An 8,116-nucleotide genomic window follows, 5' to 3' on the forward strand; every position below is an offset into this window, starting at 1 on the left:
TGTGCCGTCAGCAGCCTACTATGTCCATATGGACATGCACGGCACACGGGAGCCCAGATGAACTCATACGGTACAAGGACTGGACAGAGAAAGAGAAAGAGAGACGGAGGTGGGGTGGGAGGAAGCGTTCCGAAAAGAAAATGATCACAGAGACAAAGAGACAGACAGAGACCAGAGGGATACCGAAGGAGGCAGAGGAAGGAGAGTAAGTCACAACTGGAGATAGCCACAGGGGGAAGTGTGTTTGTACGTGTGGTGTGTGTGTGTGTGTGTGTGTGTGTGTGTGTTCATTTATGAATGAGTGTCAGTATCTGGGACTGAGAGAAGGGGTGTGGCTGTGATTCCAGGACCCTTGAATGCCCTCTTTCCCCACTGAAGATGATATTAGCTGTGGGATTTTAATAAATGGCTTTTATGATGTTTAAGTATGTTCCTTCTATGCCGACTTTTCTGAGGGCTTTTATTAAGAAAGGATGCTGTATTTTGTCAAATGCTTTTTTCTGCATCGATTGACAGGACCATATGGTTCTTATCTTTTCTTTTATTAATGTGATGTATCACATTGATTGATTTGCGAATGTTGCACCAGCTCTGCAGCCCAGGAATGAACCCCACGTGATCACGGTGAATAATTCTTTTTCGATGCTGTCAAATTTGAGTTGCTAGTATCTTGTTGACAATTTTTGCATCCGTATTCATCGGGGATATTGGCCTGTAGTTCTCTCTTTTTTGCTTGGTCTCTGTCTGGTTTAGGAATCAAAGTAACGCTGGCTTCAGAGAATGAGTCTGGAAGGTTTCCTTCCCTTTCTATTTTTTGGAAAAGCTTGAGAAGGATAGGTATTATCCCTGCTTTCAATGTCTGGTAGAATCCCCCGGGGAAGCCATCTGGTCCTGGACTCTTATTGGTTGGGAGACTTTTGATCACTGATTCCACTTCTTTGCTGGCTATGGGTCCTTTCAATTTCTTCCTGTTTGAGTTTGGCAAGTGTGTGGGTGCTTAGGAAAACGTCCATTTCTTCCAGGTTGTCCAGTTTGTTGGCATAGAATTTTTCATAGTATTCCCTGATAATGGCTTGTATTTCTGAGGGATTGGTTGTAATAATTCCATTTTCATTCATGATTGTATCTATTTGAGTCATCTCCCTTTTCTCTTTGAGAAGCCTGGCTAGAGCCTTATCAATTTGTTTATTTTTTTCAAAAACCAACTCTTGGTTGCATTGATGTGCCCTACAGTTTTTTGAGATTCTATACTGTTTATTTCTGCTCTGGTCTTTATTATTTCTCTTCTCCTGCTGGGTTTGGGGTGTCTTTGCTGTGCTGCTTCTAGTTCCTTTAGGCGTGCTGTTAGCTTTTTGTATTCGGGATTTTGTCTTGTTTCTTCAGATAGGCCTCGGTAGCCATGTTTTTTTCTTCTCAGGACTGCCTTTGTTTGCTGCATCCAAAGGGTTTGGATTGTTGTTTTTCATTTTCATTTATTTCCATATATTTTTTAATTCCTTCTCTAATTGCCTGGTTGACCGATTCATTCTTTAGTTGGGTGTTCTTTAACCTCCATGCTTTGGGCGGTTTTCCAGACTTTTTCCTGTGGTTGATGTCAAGTTTCATAGCCTTGTGGTCTGAAAGTGTGCTTGGTATGATCTCAAGTCTTTTATACTTATTAAGGGCTGTTTTGTGACCCAGTATGGGATCTATCTGGGAGAATGTTCCATGTGCGCTCGAGAAGAGACTATATTCTGTTGCTTTGGAAGGCAGAGTTCTAAATATATCTGTCAAGTCCATCTGATCCAATGTATCATTCAGGGCCCTTGTTTCCTTATTGATCCTGTGTCTAGATGATCTATCCATTGTTGTAAGTGGAGTATTAAAGTCCCCTGCAATTACCACATTCTTATCACTAAGATTGCTTATGTTTGTGATTCATTGTTTTATATCTTTGATGGCTCCGGTATTCGGCACATAGACATTTGTAATTGTTAGCTCTTCCTGATGGATACACGCTGTAATTATTATATAATGCCCTTCTTCATCTCTTGGTACAGCCATTGATTTAAAGTCTAGTTTGTCTGATATAAGTGTGGCTACTCCAGCTTTCTTTTGACTTCCAGTAGCATGATAGACAGTTCTCCATACCCTCACTTTCAGTCTGAGGGTGTCCTCAGGCCTCAAATGAGTCTTTTGTAGACAGCAAATAGATGTTTGTTTGTTTGTTTGTTTGTTTGTTTGTTTGTTTGTTTTTAATCCATTCTGATACTCTATGTCTTTTGGTCAGAGGATTTAGTCCTATTACATTCAGTGTTTATTATAGAAAGATATGGGTTTGGAGTCATTGTGATGTCTGTAGGTTTCATGCCTGTAGTGCTGTGTCTGGTACTTTGTGGTCCTTGCAACATTTCTCTCACAGAATCCCCCTTAGGCTCTCTTGTAGGGCTGGTTTAGTGGTGATGAACTCCTTCAGCTTTTGTTTGTTTGGGAAGTCTTTTATCTCTCCTTCTATTCTGAATGACAGGCTTGCTGGATAAAGGATTCTCAGGGGCAATTTTTTTTCTGTTCATTACATTGAAGATTTCCTGTCATTCCTTCCTGGCCTGCCAAGTTTCAGTACATAAGTCTACCACCAGTTTTATGGGTCTCCCTTTGTAAGTCACAGCCTGTGTAACCCTAGCTGATTTCAGAATTTTCTCTTTATACTCGTATTTTGCCAGTTTCATTATGATACGTCATGCAGAAGATTGATTCAAGTTACGTCTGAAGGGAGTTCTCTGTGCCTCTTGGATTTCAATGCCTTTTTTCTTCCCCAGATCAGGGAAGTTCTCAGCTATGATTTGCTCAAGTACACCTTCAGCCCCTTTTCTCTCTCTTCGTCTTCTGGAATTCCTATTATACGGATATTGTTCTGTTTGATTGCATCACTTAGTTCTCTAATTCTCCCCTCATACTCCTGGATTTTTTTCTCTCTCTTTTTCACAGTTTCCTCTTTTTCCATAATTTTATCTTCTACTTCACCTATTCTCTCCTCTGCCCCTTCAATCCATGCTATGGCCGCCTCCATTTTATTTTACACCTCATTTATCGCATTTTTAGCTCCTCATGACTATTTATTTCTTAGTCCCTTGATCTCTGTAGCAGTAGATTCTCTGCTATCCTCTATGCTTTTTTCAAGCCCCGTGATTAATTGTATGACTATTATTCTAAATTCACTGTCCGATATATTGCTTAAATCGTTTTTGATCAATTCGTTAGCTGTCACTACTTCCTGGAATTTCTTTTGAGGAGAGTTGTTCCATTTTGTCATTTTGGGCAGTCCCTGCGGTGGCTCCCAACTGCAGTGCACTTCCCCTGTGCTGTCGGGAGTAACTTGTGTTGGTGGGCGGGGCCACAGTCAGACCCGCTGTCTATCCCCAGCTCACTTCTGGGGCCACAGTCAGACTGGTGTGTACCTTTTCTTCCCCTCTCCCAGGGGCAGGACTCACTGTGGAGTGGGGTGCCCCTGTCTGGGCTACTTGCACATTGCCAGGCTTCAGGGGGATCTGGCGTCTTAACTGGGGTGGATCCACGAGGTGCACAGGGGCAGGCGGGGCAGGCTTAGCGCACTTTGCTGTCAGTGGTTCCCTGTGGGACGGGCCCTGCAGCACCAGAAGAGAGGCAGGCCAGTCAGAGAGATGGATCCACAGAAGCACAACATTGGGCATTTGTGGGTGCAAGCAAGTTCGGTGATGGAAACTGGTTCCCTTTGGAATTTCGGCTGGGGGATGGGAGAGGGACATGGTGCTTGCCAGTGCCTTTGTTCCCCACTGAGCTGAGCCCTGTCTTCCTGGACTCAGCAACTCTCCTTCCTGGTGCCCTCTCACCCTCCCCGCTCTCTGAGAGCAGAGCTGTTGACTTTTAACCTTCCAGATGTTAAGTCCTCCTGGCTGTCAGAATGCACACAGTCCAGCCCCTCCACTCTTGCAAACCAGACTCAGGGGCTCTGCCTTGCCAGGCAGGCTGCCCTCCACTGCCCGGGCTCCCTCCCACCAGTCCGTGTAGCACACACCGCCTCTCCACCCTTCCTACCTTCTTCCTTGGGCCTCTTGTCCATGCTTGGATCCAGAGAGTCCATTCTGCTAGTCTTCTGGCGGTTTTGTGGGTTATTTAGGCCGATGTGAGTGGAATGTAAGTGATCAGCAGGATGAGGTGAGCCGAGTGTCCTCCTACGCTGCCATCTTCCCTATTCCTCCTAAGGCTGGCTTCTTAAGATTGTATGCCTTTTCTTGATCCTACCACCAACCAGACTTTGGGCTTAAAAAACTTCATTTTTGTTTTCCGAAAGGCATGATGCTTAATTCCACTTAGTGGTTTGGTTCATTGAAGTCTGTAGAATCAGAGCTCTGTTCTGCACATACTCAATTGTTGTCTGCAACGTATGGTGCTCTTATCGGGAGCATACACAAGAAGCCGGCCACTAGTGGTGGGTGGGTGTGGGTGAGGTATGCAGAGGCTTGGTGGTTCCTTTGGGCCAGTTGAGGATTTGTGGGTGAATCATCACCCATGAGCATTGTTTCTTTTTTTTTTTTTAATGTTTATTTATTTTTGAGAGAGACAGAGACAGAATGTGAGTGGGTTAGGGGCAGAGAGAGAGGGAGACACAGAAGCAGAAGCAGGCTCCAGGCTCTGGGCTGTCAGCACAGAGCCCGACGCGGGGCTCGAACTCACGAGCTGTGAGATCATGACCTGAGCCGAAGTCGGACGGTCAACCGACTGAGCCACCCAGGCGCCCCGAGCATTGTTTCTTGATAGAGTCTACGGTGTGGTCAATCGAATCCACGTCACTTTAATACCTTCAGTGTTCTGTCATCCTGCCAACGTTTTTCCAAACAGCTCACCAAACAGCTCGTGAATCAGTACGCTGGATCAGATGAAAGAGAAATGAGGCTCTTTGGCAGTATCCCACAAAGTTGGGGAAACTGAGTATATACTCCCATGGTTTCATTCTTTTCTTGGTCTTACACTGAGTTCGTTGGGGGAGAAGAGATATAATCTGTTCCTCTTACCCTCTCTAATATATCCAAACCTGTGTTTCATTTGTTTAAGTATGTGGTACAACGTTTTCTCTGGCCTTCCATAAATGTTTCTTTCCTGTGATCACTTATCTAAGACAGTGTTTTTCAGGGTCCTGAACTTTAGCTAAAGCAGTTCACAGGACACGGACTATAGCCAGGTCTGAGGTCTGTCTGCATATTGCCTGACACTTGGTTAATTAAGACCCTCCTGGGTCCCTTGATATATGGTGGGGGATCCAATGTCTCTTACAGAAGCACTTTTGTGTATGGATAGATGCCAGTTTTTTTTGTGAATGAGGGAAGAGAACAAAACCAAAAGATGACTTATTCAGCCATGATATTGATGTCAGTCCTAACCATTTTTAAATGTACAATTCTGTAGCATCAAGTACATTTAAAATGTTGAACAACAGTAACCGCTATGCATTCACAGAGTTATTTCATCATTCCAAACAAAGCCTACGTACCCATTCAAAATAATTCTACAAACTGATAAAAAGTAAAATATATATATATATATATATATAATTTGAAGTTACCCTTGATACAGATACCCAATGACCATTCACAAGGGAACATTTATAAAGACTATGAAGTTCACTTATTCTGGAATCTTTTACACGAGGTAAGTGGCTGATAGTCCAAACTATGTCTTTTCCCACCTTGGATAAGTCAAACTGAGAACCAGTATTAGTACTGTTTTGTCAGATTCTTTTGTGGCCAACGAGTGTAAGACTAGAGTGTGGTGGAAAGATTAATGAATGGGTGTTTGTGTTGGTCTACTAAAAAAGGTTGGATCAAAATATCCTATTACTTAGGTGGCAGATAATTCGATTATAGTAAATCTGACAGAGCATGGAGGTAAGATACTCTGATAATATCAGCAAGCCAAAGAGGTTATGTAATTGTGGCAGTATATAACAGATAAAAGAACCTGATAAGATTCCCAAAGGATTAAAAACTTGGGGGACGCCTGGGTGGCGCAGTCGGTTAAGCGTCCGACTTCAGCCAGGTCACGATCTCGCGGTCCGTGAGTTCGAGCCCCGCGTCGGGCTCTGGGCTGATGGCTCGGAGCCTGGAGCCTGTTTCCGATTCTGTGTCTCCCTCTCTCTCTGCCCCTCTCCCGTTCATGCTCTGCCTCTCTCTGTCCCAAAAATTAAAAAATTAAAAAAACAAAAAAACAAAAAAACAAACTTGGTTGTAGGATTTCTGGAGAGTATGGGCATATATACGATGCATAGAAAGAAAAATCAAGTTTCTACCTAACTATATAATTAGTACAAGGTAGTATAGTTGTTTCTTGCTCAAAATCATGTTGCAGCTTACCAACATCTGTTAAAATTGGAAGCGGAAAATATACATATTTTAGATTTCGTTAAGAGGAAGCGAGAGTTTTACCATTTATTAATTATACAAAGAAGAGGAAGATGGTGGTGTCTTTCTTTTGTTTGGATTCTGAGGAAAGAGACAGTTTAAGTGGCATTTTATTCTCTCTTTGACCTGGTCAGAGAAGAAATGAAGCTCACTATTTAGAGCGATACATTGCTTTACTGAAAGTAAGTTAAGGTAAATTGTTGAAAATATGAGAATAATTGTCCAAGGATAGAAACATGTCTATCCCTGACTGGAGAATACTGTTGACTCACTGTAACCTTTATTTAAATCTTGCAAATTCATCCTTCTGGAGAACACTCATTTACGGAACTCTCCAATATCTACCTCTATCATCTAAACATAAAGAAGATCAACAGGTCATTGTTAAGGGACATTAATATTAATGCTTTAAGATAGTAGCCAAACATTTCTAGTAGATTTAAAGCAAAATCAGTTGTTTTACAATCTGCCCCTTTTTTACTTTTTGTGAATCATGGGGATCAGTATTTCAATCCGTCTTTCTTAAGGCTGAATGATTCACTTCATTTAGCAAATATTGATTGTAGTAAGTAGTATTCTATGGAATGAGTATGTACATGGTAATAGAAGACACAAAAGTGCTTATGAATCTCATATTTCGTACTGCCCTTGCTGTCATAATTTTTCATCACTACATGTAAAAAAATCAAGGTTTTTCTACAGTATTGTAAGAACAGGTAAATTTTCTTCCATCACACTATAAACAAAAGTAACCTATTTAACTTTCTTGCACTTCTCTCAAGTTCTAGTGAAGAACTGAAATAATTAGTGTTTCTACACCTCATAGGATTGGCAACAACATTAAACGAACTAACTTCAAGGAAGCACTTAATGTAGTACTTGGCACTGTGTTATTGTTTATTATACTAATTCCTCTGCAGCTACAAAGGAGAGTGGGCCTGAAGGCATTTAAATAATTGATAGAATTGTTAAGCTTAGTAAAATACACACACACACACACACACAAATGAGTTAGGTGAAAAAAGGTAGTCAAAAATATTTTTTTACAAATTTATTTAGATTCCAGTTAGTTAATATAATGTATAATATTAGTCTGGTGTACCTCACAGTAATTGAAATATGTTTGATAAGTAGATGTCCGTAGTGGACATATGTCTAGTTAAGGCTTGTTTAAATGTATTAACTTTCATTAATTTGGAGGATTTAGCAACACAATGTAGCAATATAAAAGGTGAAAGTACCAGTTACCAAAAGCCATTCACAGATGTGCAAGGGGGAATGGAATAACTCAGAATATGAGCTAAGCCTTACAGCAAAATAGAATTAAGAAGAGAAATTCATTTTCATCTATGCATCTACACCAAAATTAATAATGTTCACTTTATGCATTCTACATAGAGGTTAATTTAAAGAAAAGTACCAGGACTTACAGCATAAAAAAAAAAACAAAAAAACACACACACACACACACACACACACACACACACACACACACACACACAAAACAACAACAAAAAAACTAATCAGAAAAAAATAATTCCTTCCGTAAGAACTTTATAGCTTTAATAAAGCTGGTTAATGGTTATTTTTCCCTACATCGTCATTGACAGCTTCTGACAGCTTTTATACATTGCTTTAAAGGCCGTGGATGGAACGGCTTGACGACTTGGCCTCCCAAGGAAAGGATATACAAGATTGATACA

This window comes from Neofelis nebulosa (assembly GCF_028018385.1).
Source record: "Neofelis nebulosa isolate mNeoNeb1 chromosome Y unlocalized genomic scaffold, mNeoNeb1.pri SUPER_Y_unloc_1, whole genome shotgun sequence".
Classification (NCBI taxonomy): Eukaryota; Metazoa; Chordata; class Mammalia; order Carnivora; family Felidae; genus Neofelis; species Neofelis nebulosa.